We start from the raw sequence: 17,118 nt of genomic DNA on the forward strand, positions 1-17,118 counted from the left end.
ACCAGCAGCAATGAAATCGCTTCCAGAGGAAAGCCACTGCTCAACTAGACAAGCCTTGTAGCTGGTTTGCTGCGCCTCCATTCCCATACAGATGGCCACTGAATTTCAATGTGAGAATGTTGGGGGCTTCCAAATGATCCACAATTGTGCCAATTTAAACACTCGGCAATCACCTGGCCTTCTACGAGGAGCAGCCTCTGTTTCCATGGAAACAGAAGCAGCAGCCTCCGAGCATCCGCCTGGATCAGTTACTGCTCCTCTGAACCCACCTACAGCTGCTGGCTGAAAGCTGGTTCAGTGTTCTTCAGATCCTGTGATACCGGTTCTGAAGCACACTCCCTTTGCTTCTCTTAGAAGGAGCTATTTGAACATCCTCCCAAAAGCACTGTTCCACAGTGCCAGGCACTCCTGCTGGCATTTTGCTTCAGCAGAATTGACAACTCACATCAAGATTAATTGCATAGACTGTGCTCTTCTCTAGTGTTTTATATCAGCTTCCAAATGAAAGCCTTTCACTGAAAGGTAGACCCAGTCCCTGATGTTTTACCCAAGAGAAAGATAATCACAGTCTTTGTCATAATTATGAAGAACATGAATAGATTTCCTCTAAAATCATCATGTTACTCTGTATACCCTAAAATTACTGTTCCTATCACAGAAATGCGGGATCATTTTGTGCTTGGTACGTGTTTGAACCAGGTTAGCTCCCATCCTTACCCCGGAGGTGTTTCAAAGACAAAAACAGGAGAAGAGAAACTGTGGGCAAGTGCAATGTCACAGGAGGCTTGATTAACACAGGCAGTATCTGGTAGTTCTTTGGAGAGAAGTAAAACCACTTTGTGAGAGAGAAAAAGAAGAGCTGTGTTTCTACCTTCCCTTGTCATAATTTCAGGTACCTGCAGAAAGATGGTTCTTCTTTCTCTGGCATCTTTTGCATGTTTTAGCAATGTAATGGCTTTCTCCATGCCATTAATTCAAAGGAAATAACTACTCATTTGCAAGTAGTGCATATTAATTAGCCAAATAAGCAACACTTGCAGAGATGAAGGCAGCTCAAGTTTTTTGCCCTGGCTCTTCGGCTGTGGGAGCAGAGGCCAACCATTCGTGCTCTACTCCCTGGGATGCTGGGCAGCCGAGAAGGGGTGCCAAAGAGGTTCCATTGTAAAGAACTTTGAGTTGGGAAATCGAGGAGCGACAGCAATGAGAATGGCACCGTTGCAAAGCTGACTTTCTGCAGAAGAGGCAGAGCTCAAGTTTTTTGCCCTGGCTCTTTGGCTGTGGGAGCAGAGGCCAACCATTCGTGCTCTACTCCCTGGGATGCTGGGCAGCCGGTAACGGGTGCCAAAGAGGAGGTTCCATTGTAATGGACTTTGAGTTGGGAAATCGAGGAGCGACAGTGATGCGGATGGCACCATTGCAAAGCTGACTTTCTGCAGAAGAGGCACAGCTCAAGTTTTTTGCCCTGGCTCTTTGGCTGTGGGAGCAGAGGCCAACCATTTGTGCTCTACTCCCTGGGATGCTGGGCAGCCGAGAAGGGGTGCCAAAGAGGTTCCATTGTAATGGACTTTGAGTTGGGAAATCGAGGAGCGACAGCAATGCGGATGGCACCGTTGCAAAGCTGACTTTCTGCAGAAGAGTCCCAGCTCAAGTTTTTTGCCCTGGCTCTTCGACTGTGGGAGCAGAGGCCAAACATTAGTGCTCTACTCCCTGGGATGCTGGGCAGCCGAGAAGGGGTGCCAAAGAGGTTCCATTGTAATGGACTTTGAGTTGGGAAATCGAGGAGCGACATCAATGCGGATGGCACCGTTGCAAAGCTGACTTCCTAAAGAAGAGACACAGCTCAAGATTTTTTGCCCTGGCTCTTTGGCTGTGGGAGCAGAGGCCAACCATTCGTGCTCTACTCCCTGGGATGCTGGGCAGCCGAGAAGGGGTGCCAAAGAGGTTCCATTGTAATGGACTTTGAGTTGGGAAATTGAGGAGCGACAGCCATGTGGATGGCACCGTTGCAAAGCTGACTTTCTGCAGAAGAGGCCCAGCTCAAGTTTTTTGCCCTGGCTGTTTGGCTTTGGGAGCAGAGGCCAACCATTCGTGCTCTACTCCCTGGGATGCTGGGCAGCCGAGAAGGGGTGCCAAAGAGGTTCCATTGTAATGGACTTTGAGTTGGGAAATCGAGGAGCGACAGCCATGCGGATGGCACCGTTGCAAAGCTGACTTTCTGCAGAAGAGGCACAGCTCAAGTTTTTTGCCCTGGCTCTTTGGCTGTGGGAGCAGAGGCCAACCATTCGTGCTCTACTTCCTGGGTTGCTGGGCAGCCGAGAAGGGGTGCCAAAGAGCTTCCATTGTAATGGACTTTGAGTTGGGAAATCGAGGAGCGACAGCAATGCGGATGGCACCGTTCCAAAGCTGACTTTCTGCAGAAGAGGCACAGCTCAAGTTTTTTGCCCTGGCTCTTTGGCTGTGGGAGCAGAGGCCAACCATTCATGCTCTACTCCCTGGGATGCTGGGAGCCGAGAAGGGGTGCCAAAGAGGTTCCATTGTAATGGACTTTGAGTTGGGAAATCGAGGAGCGACAGCCATGCGGATGGCACCGTTGCAAAGCTGACTTTCTGCAGAAGAGGCAGAGCTCAAGTTTTTTGCCCTGGCTCTTTGGCTGTGGGAGCAGAGGCCAACCATTCGTGCTCTACTCCCTGGGATGCTGGGCAGCCGAGAAGGGGTGCGAAAGAGCTTCAATTGTAATGGACTTTGAGTTGGGAAATCGAGGAGCGACAGCAATGCGGATGGCACCGTTGCAAAGCTGACTTTCTGCAGAAGAGGCACAGCTCAAGTTTTTTGCCCTGGCTCTTCGGCTGTGGGAGCAGAGGCCAACCGTTCGTGCTCTACTCCCTGGGATGCTGGGCAGCAGAGAAGGGGTGCCAAAGAGCTTCCATTGTAATGGACTTTGAGTTGGGAAATCGAGGAGCGACAGCCATGCGGATGGCACCGTTGCAAAGCTGACTTTCTGCAGAAGAGGCACAGCTCAAGTTTTTTGCCCTGGCTCTTTGGCTGTGGGAGCAGAGGCCAACCATTCGTGCTCTACTTCCTGGGTTGCTGGGCAGCCGAGAAGGGGTGCGAAAGAGCTTCCATTGTAATGGACTTTGAGTTGGGAAATCGAGGAGCGACAGCAATGCGGATGGCACCGTTGCAAAGCTGACTTTCTGCAGAAGAGGCAGAGCTCAAGTTTTTTGCCCTGGCTGTTTGGCTGTGGGAGCAGAGGCCAACCGTTCGTGCTCTACTGCCTGGGATGCTGGGCAGCCGAGAAGGGGTGCCAAAGGGGTTCCATTGTAATGGACTTTGAGTTGGGAAATCGAGGAGCGACAGCCATGCGGATGGCACCGTTGCAAAGCTGACTTTCTGCAGAAGAGGCACAGCTCAAGTTTTTTGCCCTGGCTCTTTGGCTGTGGGAGCAGAGGCCAACCATTCGTGCTCTACTCCCTCGGTTGCTGGGCTGCCGAAAAGGGGTGCCAAAGAGGTTCCATTGTAATGGACTTTGAGTTGGGAAATCGAGGAGCGACAGCAATGCGGATGGCACCCTTGCAAAGCTGACTTTCTGCAGAGGAGGCACAGCTCAAGTTTTTTGCCCTGGCTCTTCGGCTGTGGGAGCAGAGGCCAACCATTCGTGCTCTGCTCCCTGGGATGCTGGGAGCCGAGAAGGGGTGCCAAAGAGGTTCCATTGTAATGGACTTTGAGTTTGGAAATCGAGGAGCGACAGCAATGCGGATGGCACCGTTGCAAAGCTGACTTTCTGCAGAAGAGGCACAGCTCATGTTTTTTGCCCTGGCTCTTCGGCTGTGGGAGCAGAGGCCAACCATTCGTGCTCTACTCCCTGGGATGCTGGGCAGCCGAGAAGGGGTGCCAAAGAGGTTCCATTGTAATGGACTTTGAGTTGGGAAATCGAGGAGCGACAGCCATGCGGATGGCACCGTTGCAAAGCTGACTTTCTGCAGAAGAGGCACAGCTCAAGTTTTTTGCCCTGGCTCTTCGGCTGTGGGAGCAGAGGCCAACCATTCGTGCTCTACTCCCTGGAATGCTGGGCAGCCGAGAAGGGGTGCCAAAGAGGTTCCATTGTAATGGACTTTGAGTTGGGAAATCGAGGAGCCACAGTGATGCGGATGGCACCATTGCAAAGCTGACTTTCTGCAGAAGAGGCACAGCTCAAGTTTTTTGCCCTGGCTCTTTGGCTGTGGGAGCAGAGGCCAACCACACATGCTCTACTCCCTGGGATGCTGGGCAGCCGAGAAGGGGTGCCAAAGATGATCCATTGTAATGGACTTTGAGTTGGGAAATCGAGGAGCGACAGCAATGCGGATGGCACCGTTGCAAAGCTGACTTTCTGCAGAAGAGGCACAGCTCAAGTTTTTTGCCCTGGCTGTTTGGCTGTGGGAGCAGAGGCCAACCATTCGTGCTCTACTCCCTGGGATGCTGGGCAGCCGAGAAGGGGTGCCAAAGAGGTTCCATTGTAATGGACTTTGAGTTGGGAAATCGAGGAGCGACAGCAATGCGGATGGCACCGTTGCAAAGCTGACTTTCTGCAGAAGAGGCAGAGCTCAAGTTTTTTGCCCTGGCTCTTTGGCTGTGGGAGCAGAGGCCAACCGTTCGTGCTCTACTCCCTGGGATGCTGGGCAGCCGAGAAGGGGTGCCAAAGAGGTTCCATTGTAATGGACTTTGAGTTGGGAAATCGAGGAGCGACAGCCATGCGGATGGCACCGTAGCAAAGCTGACTTTCTGCAGAGGAGGCACAGCTCAAGTTTTTTGCCCTGGCTGTTTGGCTGTGGGAGCAGAGGCCAACCGTTCGTGCTCTACTCCCTGGGATGCTGGGCAGCCGAGAAGGGGTGCCAAAGAGGTTCCATTGTAATGGACTTTGAGTTGGGAAATCGAGGAGCGACAGCAATGCGGATGGCACTGTTTCAAAGCTGACTTTCTGCAGAAGATCCCCAGCTCAAGTTTTTTGCCCTGGCTGTTTTGCTGTGGGAGCAGAGGCCAACCATTCGTGCTCTACTCCCTGGGATGCTGGGCAGCCGAGAAGGGGTGCCAAAGAGGATCCATTGTAATGGACTTTGAGTTGGGAAATCGAGGAGCCACAGAGATGCGGATGGCACCGTTGCAAAGCTGACTTTCTGCAGAAGAGTCCCAGCTCAAGTTTTTTGCCCTGGCTGTTTGGCTGTGGGAGCAGAGGCCAACCATTCGTGCTCTACTCCCTGGGATGCTGGGCAGCCGAGAAGGGGTGCCAAAGAGGTTCCATTGTAATGGACTTTGAGTTGGGAAATCGAGGAGCGACAGCAATGCGGATGGCACCGTTGCAAAGCTGACTTTCTGCAGAAGAGGCACAGCTCATTTTTTTTGCCCTGGCTCTTTGGCTGTGGGAGCAGAGGCCAACCATTCGTGCTCTACTCCCTGGGATGCTGGGCAGCCGAGAACGTGTGCCAAAGAGGTTCCATTGTAATATACTTTGAGTTGGGAAATCGAGGAGCCACAGTGATGCGGATGGCACCATTGCAAAGCTGACTTTCTGCAGAAGAGGCACAGCTCAAGTTTTTTGCCCTGGCTCTTTGGCTGTGGGAGCAGAGGCCAACCATTCATGCTCTACTCCCTGGGATGCTGGGCAGCCGAGAAGGGGTGCCAAAGAGGTTCCATTGTAATGGTCTTTGAGTTGGGAAATTGAGGAGCGACAGCGATGCGAATGGCACCGTTATAAAGCTGACTTTCTGCAGAAGAGGCACAGCTCAAGTTTTTTGCCCTGGCTCTTCGGCTGTGGGAGCAGAGGCCAACCATTCGTGCTCTACTCCCTGGGATGCTGGGCAGGCGAGAAGGGGTGCCAAAGAGGTTCCATTGTAATGGACTTTGAGTTGGGAAATCGAGGAGCGACAGCAATGCGGATGGCACCATTGCAAAGCTGACTTTCTGCAGAAGAGCCCCAGCTCAAGTTTTTTGCCCTGGCTCTTTGGCTGTGGGAGCAGAGGCCAACCATTCGTGCTCTACTCCCTGGGATGCTGGGCAGCCGAGAAGGGGTGCCAAAGAGGTTCCATTGTAATGGACTTTGAGTTGGGAAATCGAGGACCGACAGCCATGCGGATGGCACCGTTGCAAAGCTGACTTTCTGCAGAAGAGGCACAGCTCAAGTTTTTTGCCCTGGCTCTTTGGCTGTGGGAGCAGAGGCCAACTGTTCGTGCTCTACTCCCTGGGATGCTGGGCAGCCGAGAAGGGGTGCCAAAGAGGTTCCATTGTAATGGACTTTGACTTGGGAAATCGAGGAGCGACAGCCATGCGGATGGCACCGTTGCAAAGCTGACTTTCTGCAGAAGAGGCACAGCTCAAGTTTTTTGCCCTGGCTCTTCGGCTGTGGGAGCAGAGGCCAACCATTTGTGCTCTACTCCCTGGGATGCTGGGCAGCCGAGAAGGGGTGCCAAAGAGGTTCCATTGTAATGGACTTTTTAGTTGGGAAATCGAGGAGCGACAGCCATGCGGATGGCACCGTTGCAAAGCTGACTTTCTGCAGAAGAGGCACAGCTCAAGTTTTTTGCCCTGGCTCTTTGGCTGTGGGAGCAGAGGCCAACCATTCGTGCTCTACTGCCTGGGATGCTGGGCAGGCGAGAAGGGGTGCCAAAGAGGTTCCATTGTAATGGACTTTGATTTGGGAAATCGAGGAGCGATAACATTGAGGATGGCACCGTTGCAAAGCTGACTTTCTGCAGAAGAGGCACAGCTCAAGTTTTTTGCCCTGGCTCTTTGGCTGTGGGAGCAGAGGCCAACCATTCGTGCTCTACTCCCTGGGATTCTGGGCAGCCGAGAAGGGGTGCCAAAGAGGTTCCATTGTAATGGACTTTGAGTTGGGAAATCGAGGAGCGACAGCAATGCGGATGGCACCGTTGCAAAGCTGACTTTCTGCAGAAGAGCCCCAGCTCAAGTTTTTTGCCCTGGCTCTTTGGCTGTGGGAGCAGAGGCCAACCATTCGTGCTCTACTCCCTGGGATGCTGGGCAGCCGAGAAGGGGTGCCAAAGAGGTTCCATTGTAATGGACTTTGAGTTGGGAAATCGAGGAGCCACAGTGATGCGGATGGCACCGTTGCAAAGCTGACTTTCTGCAGAAGACGCACAGCTCAAGTTTTTTGCCCTGGCTCTTCGGCTGTGGGAGCAGAGGCCAACCATTCGTGCTCTACTCCCTGGGATGCTGGGCAGCCGAGAAGGGGTGCCAAAGAGGTTCCATTGTAATGGACTTTGAGTTGGGAAATCGAGGAGCGACAGCAATGCGGATGGCACCATTGCAAATCTGACTTTCTGCAGAAGAGGCACAGCTCAAGTTTTTTGCCCTGGCTCTTTGGCTGTGGGAGCAGAGGCCAACCATTCGTGCTCTACTCCCTGGGATGCTGGGCAGCCGAGAAGGGGTGCCAAAGAGGTTCCATTGTAATGGACTTTGAGTTGGGAAATCGAGGACCGACAGCCATGCGGATGGCACCGTTGCAAAGCTGACTTTCTGCAGAAGAGGCACAGCTCAAGTTTTTTGCCCTGGCTCTTTGGCTGTGGGAGCAGAGGCCAACTGTTCGTGCTCTACTCCCTGGGATGCTGGGCAGCCGAGAAGGGGTGCCAAAGAGGTTCCATTGTAATGGACTTTGACTTGGGAAATCGAGGAGCGACAGCCATGCGGATGGCACCGTTGCAAAGCTGACTTTCTGCAGAAGAGGCACAGCTCAAGTTTTTTGCCCTGGCTCTTCGGCTGTGGGAGCAGAGGCCAACCATTTGTGCTCTACTGCCTGGGATGCTGGGTAGCCGAGAAGGGGTGCCAAAGAGGTTCCATTGTAATGGACTTTTTAGTTGGGAAATCGAGGAGCGACAGCCATGCGGATGGCACCGTTGCAAAGCTGACTTTCTGCAGAAGAGTCCCAGCTCAAGTTTTTTGCCCTGGCTCTTTGGCTGTGGGAGCAGAGGCCAACCATTCGTGCTCTACTGCCTGGGATGCTGGGCAGGCGAGAAGGGGTGCCAAAGAGGTTCCATTGTAATGGACTTTGATTTGGGAAATCGAGGAGCGATAACATTGAGGATGGCACCGTTGCAAAGCTGACTTTCTGCAGAAGAGGCACAGCTCAAGTTTTTTGCCCTGGCTCTTTGGCTGTGGGAGCAGAGGCCAACCATTCGTGCTCTACTCCCTGGGATTCTGGGCAGCCGAGAAGGGGTGCCAAAGAGGTTCCATTGTAATGGACTTTGAGTTGGGAAATCGAGGAGCGACAGCAATGCGGATGGCACCATTGCAAAGCTGACTTTCTGCAGAAGAGGCACAGCTCAATTTTTTTGCCCTGGCTCTTTGGCTGTGGGAGCAGAGGCCAACCATTCGTGCTCTACTCCCTGGGATTCTGGGCAGCCGAGAAGGGGTGCCAAAGAGGTTCCATTGTAATGGACTTTGAGTTGGGAAATCGAGGAGCGACAACGATGCGGATGGCACCGTTGCAAAGCTGACTTTCTGCAGAAGAGCCCCAGCTCAAGTTTTTTGCCCTGGCTCTTCGGCTGTGGGAGCAGAGGCCAACCATTCGTGCTCTACTCCCTGGGATGCTGGGCAGCCGAGAAGGGGTGCCAAAGAGGTTCCATTGTAATGGACTTTGAGTTGGGAAATCGAGGAGCCACAGTGATGCGGATGGCACCGTTGCAAAGCTGACTTTCTGCAGAAGACGCACAGCTCAAGTTTTTTGCCCTGGCTCTTCGGCTGTGGGAGCAGAGGCCAACCATTCGTGCTCTACTCCCTGGGATGCTGGGCAGGCGAGAAGGGGTGCCAAAGAGGTTCCATTGTAATGGACTTTGAGTTGGGAAATCGAGGAGCGACAGCAATGTGAATGGCACCGTTGCAAAGCTGACTTTCTGCAAAAGAGGCACAGCTCAAGTTTTTTGCCCTGGCTGTTTGGCTGTGGGAGCAGAGGCCAACCATTCGTGCTCTACTCCCTGGGATGCTGGGCAGCCGAGAAGGGGTGCCAAAGAGGTTCCATTGTAATGGACTTTTTAGTTGGGAAATCGAGGAGCGACAGCCATGCGGATGGCACCGTTGCAAAGCTGACTTTCTGCAGAAGAGGCACAGCTCAAGTTTTTTGCCCTGGCTCTTTGGCTGTGGGAGCAGAGGCCAACCATTCGTGCTCTACTGCCTGGGATGCTGGGCTGGCGAGAAGGGGTGCCAAAGAGGTTCCATTGTAATGGACTTTGAGTTGGGAAATTGAGGAGCGACAGCCATGCGGATGGCACCGTTGCAAAGCTGACTTTCTGCAGAAGAGGCACAGCTCAAGTTTTTTGCCCTGGCTGTTTGGCTGTGGGAGCAGAGGCCAACCACTCGTGCTCTACTCCCTGGGATGCTGGGCAGACGAGAAGGGGTGCCAAAGAGGTTCCATTGTAATGGACTTTGAGTTGGGATATCGAGGAGCGACAGCAATGTGAATGGCACCGTTGCAAAGCTGACTTTCTGCAGAAGAGTCCCAGCTCAAGTTTTTTGCCCTGGCTCTTTGGCTGTGGGAGCAGAGGCCAACCACACATGCTCTACTCCCTGGGATGCTGGGCAGCCGAGAAGGGGTGCCAAAGATGATCCATTGTAATGGACTTTGAGTTGGGAAATCGAGGAGCGACAGCAATGCGGATGGCACCGTTGCAAAGCTGACTTTCTGCAGAAGAGGCACAGCTCAAGTTTTTTGCCCTGGCTCTTTGGCTGTGGGAGCAGAGGCCAACCATTCGTGCTCTACTCCCTGGGATGCTGGGCAGCCGAGAAGGGGTGCCAAAGAGGTTCCATTGTAATGGACTTTGAGTTGGGAAATCGAGGAGCGACAACGATGCGGATGGCACCGTTGCAAAGCTGACTTTCTGCAGAAGAGGCACAGCTCAAGTTTTTTGCCCTGGCTCTTTGGCTGTGGGAGCAGAGGCCAACCATTCGTGCTCTACTCCCTGGGATGCTGGGCAGCCGAGAAGGGGTGCCAAAGAGGTTCCATTGTAATGGACTTTGACTTGGGAAATCGAGGAGCCACAGTGATGCGGATGGCACCGTTGCAAAGCTGACTTTCTGCAGAAGAGGCACAGCTCAAGTTTTTTGCCCTGGCTGTTTGGCTGTGGGAGCAGAGGCCAACCATTCGTGCTCTACTCCCTGGGATGCTGGGCAGCCGAGAAGGGGTGCCAAAGAGGTTCCATTGTAATGGACTTTGAGTTGGGAAATCGAGGAGCGACAGCAATGTGAATGGCACCGTTGCAAAGCTGACTTTCTGCAGAAGAGGCACAGCTCAAGTTTTTTGCCCTGGCTGTTTGGCTGTGGGAGCAGAGGCCAACCATTCGTGCTCTACTCCCTGGGATGCTGGGCTGGCGAGAAGGGGTGCCAAAGAGGTTCCATTGTAATGGACTTTGAGTTGGGAAATCGAGGAGCGACAGCAATGCGGATGGCACCGTTGCAAAGCTGACTTTCTGCAGAAGAGTCCCAGCTCAAGTTTTTTGCCCTGGCTGTTTGGCCGTGGGAGCAGAGGCCAACCACTCGTGCTCTACTCCCTGGGATGCTGGGCAGCCGAGAAGGGGTGCCAAAGAGGTTCCATTGTAATGGACTTTGAGTTGGGAAATCGAGGAGCGACAGCAATGTGAATGGCACCGTTGCAAAGCTGACTTTCTGCAGAAGAGGCACAGCTCAAGTTTTTTGCCCTGGCTCTTTGCCTGTGGGAGCAGAGGCCAACCGTTCGTGCTCTACTCCCTGCGATGCTGGGCAGCCGAGAAGGGGTGCCAAAGAGGTTCCATTGTAATGGACTTTGAGTTGGGAAATCGAGGAGCGACAGCCATGCGGATGGCACCGTTGCAAAGCTGACTTTCTGCAGAGGAGGCACAGCTCAAGTTTTTTGCCCTGGCTCTTTGGCTGTGGGAGCAGAGGCCAACCATTCGTGCTCTACTCCCTGCGATGCTGGGCAGCCGAGAAGGGGTGCCAAAGAGGTTCCATTGTAATGGACTTTGAGTTTGGAAATCGAGGAGCGACAGCAATGCGGATGGCACCGTTGCAAAGCTGACTTTCTGCAGAGGAGGCCCAGCTCAAGTTTTTTGCCCTGGCTCTTCGACTGTGGGAGCAGAGGCCAACCATTCGTGCTCTACTCCCTGGGATGCTGGGCAGCCGAGAAGGGGTGCCAAAGAGGTTCCATTGTAATGGACTTTGAGTTGGGAAATCAAGGAGCGACAGCAATGCGGATGGCACCGTTGCAAAGCTGACTTTCTGCAGAAGAGGCAGACCTCAAGTTTTTTGCCCTGGCTCTTTGGCTGTGGGAGCAGAGGCCAACCATTCGTGCTCTACTCCCTGGGAAGCTGGGCAGGCGAGAAGGGGTGCCAAAGAGGTTCCATTGTAATGGACTTTGAGTTGGGAAATCGAGGAGCGACAGCGATGTGGATGGCACCGTTGCAAAGCTGACTTTCTGCAGAAGAGGCACAGCTCAAGTTTTTTGCCCTGGCTGTTTGGCTGTGGGAGCAGAGGCCAAGCATTCGTGCTCTACTCCCTCGAATGCTGAGGAACCGAGAAGGGGTGCCAAAAAGGTTCCATTGTAATGGACTTTGAGTTGGGAAATCGAGGAGCCACAGTGATGCGCATGGCACCATTGCAAAGATGACTTTCTGCAGAAGAGGCACAGCTCAAGTTTTTTGCCCTGGCTCTTTGGCTGTGGGAGCAGAGGCCAACCACTCGTGCTCTACTCCCTGGGATGCTGGGCAGCCGAGAAGGGGTGCCAAAGAGGATCCATTGTAATGGACTTTGAGTCGGGAAATCGAGGAGCCACAGTGATGCGGATGGCACCGTTGCAAAGCTGACTTTCTGCAGAAGAGGCACAGCTCAAGTTTTTTGCCCTGGCTCTTTGGCTGTGGGAGCAGAGGCCAACCGTTCGTGCTCTACTCCCTGGGATGCTGGGCAGGCGAGAAGGGGTGCCAAAGAGGTTCCATTGTAATGGACTTTGAGTTGGGAAATCGAGGAGCGACAGCCATGCGGATGGCACCGTTGCAAAGCTGACTTTCTGCAGAAGAGACCCAGCTCAAGTTTTTTGCCCTGGCTGTTTGGCTTTGGGAGCAGAGGCGAACCATTCGTGCTCTACTCCCTGGGATGCTGGGCAGGCGAGAAGGGGTGCCAAAGAGGTTCCATTGTAATGGACTTTGAGTTGGGAAATCGAGGAGCGACAGCCATGCGGATGGCACCGTTGCAAAGCTGACTTTCTGCAGAAGAGACCCAGCTCAAGTTTTTTGCCCTGGCTCTTCGGCTGTGGGAGCAGAGGCCAACCATTCGTGCTCTACTCCCTGGAATGCTGGGCAGCCGAGAACGGGTGCCAAAGAGGTTCCATTGTAATGGACTTTGAGTTGGGAAATCGAGGAGCTACAGTGATGCGGATGGCACCATTGCAAAGCTGACTTTCTGCAGAAGAGGCACGGCTCAAGTTTTTTGCCCTGGCTCTTTGGCTGTGGGATCAGAGGAAAACCACTCGTGCTCTACTCCCTGGGATGCTGGGCAGCCGAGAAGGGGTGCCAAAGAGGTTCCATTGTAATGGACTTTGAGTTGGGAAATCGAGGAGCGACAGCAATGCGGATGGCACCGTTGCAAAGCTGACTTTCTGCAGAAGAGGCACAGCTCAAGTTTTTTGCCCTGGCTCTTTGGCTGTGGGAGCAGAGGCCAACCATTCGTGCTCTACTCCCTGGGATGCTGGGCAGCCGAGAAGGGGTGCCAAAGAGGTTCCATTGTAATGGACTTTGAGTTGGGAAATCGAGGAGCGACAGCAATGCGGATGGCACCGTTGCAAAGCTGACTTTCTGCAGAGGAGGCCCAGCTCAAGTTTTTTGCCCTGGCTCTTCGACTGTGGGAGCAGAGGCCAACCATTCGTGCTCTACTCCCTGGGATGCTGGGCAGCCGAGAAGGGGTGCCAAAGAAGTTACATTGTAATGGACTTTGAGTTGGGAAATCGATGAGCGACAGCGATGCAGATGGCACCGTTGCAAAGCTGACTTTCTGCAGAAGAGGCACAGCTCAAGTTTTTTGCCCTGGCTCTTTGGCTGTGGGAGCAGAGGCCAACCATTCGTGCTCTACTCCCTGGGATGCTGGGCAGCCTAGAAGGGGTGCGAAAGAGCTTCCATTGTAATGGACTTTGAGTTGGGAAATCGAGGAGCGACAGCCATGCGGATGGCACCGTTGCAAAGCTGACTTTCTGCAGAAGAGGCACAGCTCAAGTTTTTTGCCCTGGCTCTTCGGCTGTGGGAGCAGAGGCCAACCATTCGTGCTCTACTGCCTGGGATGCTGGGCAGCCGAGAAGGGGTGCCAAAGAGGTTCCATTGTAATGGACTTTGAGTTGGGAAATCGAGGAACGACAGCGATGCGAATGGCACTGTTATAAAGCTGACTTTCTGCAGAAGAGGCACAGCTCAAGTTTTTTGCCCTGGCTGTTTGGTTGTGGGAGCAGAGGCCAAGCATTCGTGCTCTACTCCCTGGGATGCTGGGCAGCCGAGAACGTGTGCCAAAGAGGTTCCGTTGTAATGGACTTTGAGTTGGGAAATCGAGGAGCGACAGCAATGCGGATGGCACCGTTGCAAAGCTGACTTTCTGCAGAAGAGGCACAGCTCAAGTTTTTTGCCCTGGCTCTTCGGCTGTGGGAGCAGAGGCCAACCATTCGTGCTCTACTCCCTCGAATGCTGAGGAACCGAGAAGGGGTGCCAAAGAGGTTCCATTGTAATGGACTTTGAGTTGGGAAATCGAGGAGCCACAGTGATGCGCATGGCACCATTGCAAAGCTGACTTTCTGCAGAAGAGGCACAGCTCAAGTTTTTTGCCCTGGCTCTTTGGCTGTGGGAGCAGAGGCCAACCACTCGTGCTCTACTCCCTGGGATGCTGGGCAGCCGAGAAGGGGTGCCAAAGAGGATCCATTGTAATGGACTTTGAGTCGGGAAATCGAGGAGCCACAGTGATGCGGATGGCACCGTTGCAAAGCTGACTTTCTGCAGAAGAGGCACAGCTCAAGTTTTTTGCCCTGGCTCTTCGGCTGTGGGAGCAGAGGCCAACCGTTCGTGCTCTACTCCCTGGGATGCTGGGCAGGCGAGAAGGGGTGCCAAAGAGGTTCCATTGTAATGGACTTTGAGTTGGGAAATCGAGGAGCGACAGCCATGCGGATGGCACCGTTGCAAAGCTGACTTTCTGCAGAAGTTCCCCAGCTCAAGTTTTTTGCCCTGGCTCTTTGGCTGTGGGAGCAGAGGCGAACCATTCGTGCTCTACTCCCTGGGATGCTGGGCAGGCGAGAAGGGGTGCCAAAGAGGTTCCATTGTAATGGACTTTGAGTTGGGAAATCGAGGAGCGACAGCCATGCGGATGGCACCGTTGCAAAGCTGACTTTCTGCAGAAGAGACCCAGCTCAAGTTTTTTGCCCTGGCTCTTCGGCTGTGGGAGCAGAGGCCAAGCATTCGTGCTCTACTCCCTGGAATGCTGGGCAGGCGAGAAGGGGTGCCAAAGAGGTTCCATTGTAATGGACTTTGAGTTGGGAAATCGAGGAGCTACAGTGATGCGGATGGCACCATTGCAAAGCTGACTTTCTGCAGAAGAGGCACAGCTCAAGTTTTTTGCCCTGGCTCTTTGGCTGTGGGATCAGAGGAAAACCACTCGTGCTCTACTCCCTGGGATGCTGGGCAGCCGAGAAGGGGTGCCAAAGAGGTTCCATTGTAATGGACTTTGAGTTGGGAAATCGAGGAGCGACAGCAATGCGGATGGCACCGTTGCAAAACTGACTTTCTGCAGAAGAGGCACAGCTCAAGTTTTTTGCCCTGGCTCTTTGGCTGTGGGAGCAGAGGCCAACCATTCGTGCTCTACTCCCTGGGATGCTGGGCAGCCGAGAAGGGGTGCCAAAGAGGTTCCATTGTAATGGACTTTGAGTTGGGAAATCGAGGAGCGACAGCAATGCGGATGGCACCGTTGCAAAGCTGACTTTCTGCAGAGGAGGCCCAGCTCAAGTTTTTTGCCCTGGCTCTTCGACTGTGGGAGCAGAGGCCAACCATTCGTGCTCTACTCCCTGGGATGCTGGGCAGCCGAGAAGGGGTGCCAAAGAAGTTACATTGTAATGGACTTTGAGTTGGGAAATCGATGAGCGACAGCGATGCAGATGGCACCGTTGCAAAGCTGACTTTCTGCAGAAGAGGCACAGCTCAAGTTTTTTGCCCTGGCTCTTTGGCTGTGGGAGCAGAGGCCAACCATTCGTGCTCTACTCCCTGGGATGCTGGGCAGCCTAGAAGGGGTGCGAAAGAGCTTCCATTGTAATGGACTTTGAGTTGGGAAATCGAGGAGCGACAGCCATGCGGATGGCACCGTTGCAAAGCTGACTTTCTGCAGAAGAGGCACAGCTCAAGTTTTTTGCCCTGGCTGTTTGGCTGTGGGAGCAGAGGCCAACCATTCGTGCTCTACTGCCTGGGATGCTGGGCAGCCGAGAAGGGGTGCCAAAGAGGTTCCATTGTAATGGACTTTGAGTTGGGAAATCGAGGAACGACAGCGATGCGAATGGCACTGTTATAAAGCTGACTTTCTGCAGAAGAGGCACAGCTCAAGTTTTTTGCCCTGGCTGTTTGGTTGTGGGAGCAGGCGCCAACCATTCATGCTCTACTCCCTGGGATGCTGGGCAGCCGAGAACGTGTGCCAAAGAGGTTCCGTTGTAATGGACTTTGAGTTGGGAAATCGAGGAGCGACAGCAATGCGGATGGCACCGTTGCAAAGCTGAGTTTCTGCAGAAGAGGCACAGCTCAAGTTTTTTGCCCTGGCTCTTCGGCTGTGGGAGCAGAGGCCAACCATTCGTGCTCTACTCCCTGGGATGCTGGGCAGGCGAGAACGGGTGCCAAAGAGGTTTCATTGTAATGGACTTTGAGTTGGGAAATCGAGGAGCGACAGCGATGCGAATGGCACTGTTATAAAGCTGACTTTCTGCAGAAGAGGCACAGCTCAAGTTTTTTGCCCTGGCTGTTTGGTTGTGGGAGCAGGCGCCAACCATTCATGCTCTACTCCCTGGGATGCTGGGCAGCCGAGAACGTGTGCCAAAGAGGTTCCATTGTAATGGACTTTGAGTTGGGAAATCGAGGAGCGACAGCAATGCGGATGGCACCATTGCAAAGCTGACTTTCTGCAGAAGAGGCTCAGCTCAAGTTTTTTGCCCTGGCTCTTCGGCTGTGGGAGCAGAGGCCAACCATTCGTGCTCTACTCCCTGGGATGCTGGGCAGCCGAGAAGGGGTGCCAAAGAGGTTCCATTGTAATGGACTTTGATTTGGGAAATCGAGGAGCGACAGCGATGCGGATGGCACCGTTGCAAAGCTGACTTTCTGCAGAAGAGGCACAGCTCAAGTTTTTTGCCCTGGCTCTTCGGCTGTTGGAGCAGAGGCCAACCATTCGTGCTCTACTCCCTGGGATGCTGGGCAGGCGAGAACGGGTGCCAAAGAGGTTCCATTGTAATGGACTTTGAGTTGGGAAATCAAGGAGCGACAGCAATGCGGATGGCGCCATTGCAAAGCTGACTTTCTGCAGAAGAGGCAGACCTCAAGTTTTTTGCCCTGGCTCTTTGGCTGTGGGATCAGAGGCCAACCATTCGTGCTCTACACCCTGGGATGCTGGGCAGGCGAGAACGGGTGCCAAAGAGGTTCCATTGTAATGGACTTTGAGTTGGGAAATCGAGGAGCGACAGCAATGCGGATGGCACGGTTATAAAGCTGACTTTCTGCAGAAGAGGCCCAGCTCAAATTTTTTGCCCTGGCTCTTTGGCTGTGGGAGCAGAGGCCAACCATTCGTGCTCTACTCCCTGGGATGCTGGGCAGCCGAGAAGGGGTGCCAAAGAGCTTCCATTGTAATGGACTTTGAGTTGGGAAATCGAGGAGCGACAGCGATGTGGATGGCACCATTGCAAAGCTGACATTCTGCAGAAGAGGCACAGCTCAAGTTTTTTGCCCTGGCTGTTTGGCTGTGGGAGCAGAGGCCAACCATTCGTGCTCTACTCCCTGGGATGCTGGGCAGGCGAGAAGGGGTGCCAAAGAGGTTCCATTTTAATGGACTTTGAGTTGGGAAATCGAGGAGCGACAGCAATGCGGATGGCACCGTTGCAAAGCTGACTTTCTGCAG

Source organism: Psittacula echo (assembly GCF_963264785.1).
Source record: "Psittacula echo genome assembly, chromosome: 10".
Taxonomy (NCBI): Eukaryota; Metazoa; Chordata; class Aves; order Psittaciformes; family Psittacidae; genus Psittacula; species Psittacula echo.